This window comes from Eurypyga helias, unplaced genomic scaffold (assembly GCF_000690775.1).
Source record: "Eurypyga helias isolate BGI_N326 unplaced genomic scaffold, ASM69077v1 scaffold26860, whole genome shotgun sequence".
Taxonomy (NCBI): Eukaryota; Metazoa; Chordata; class Aves; order Eurypygiformes; family Eurypygidae; genus Eurypyga; species Eurypyga helias.
In genome coordinates this window covers 1-319 of record NW_010228102.1, presented here as the reverse complement: position 1 = coordinate 319, position 319 = coordinate 1, and positions in this window count along the sequence as shown.

Here is a 319-nt window from a genome sequence, read left to right as displayed (position 1 = left end):
CGCCGAGCCCTAGCTGCACGGTGATGGGCACCCGCTGGAAAGGTCCTTACGTCAGGACACCGACAGCAGTGATGGGGACCCAGCATCAGGTTTGCCTCCCCCTTCTGAAAAAGTGCTCGAATGCCCAAAAGCTAAGTTTGGTGGGGTTTCTTCCCCGCAGTACATCTCATTAAAAAAGCGATTCCTCACCCGCAGTCTTTGCCTCTACGCACGGGGAGACTTTTGGGGACCCTGGCCAGCCAGGTGCAGGCTGCTGCGGGCAGCTTCACACCCCTTATGCCCTTCCCCAGGCGGCAGCCACCCCCCGGACACCGAACCC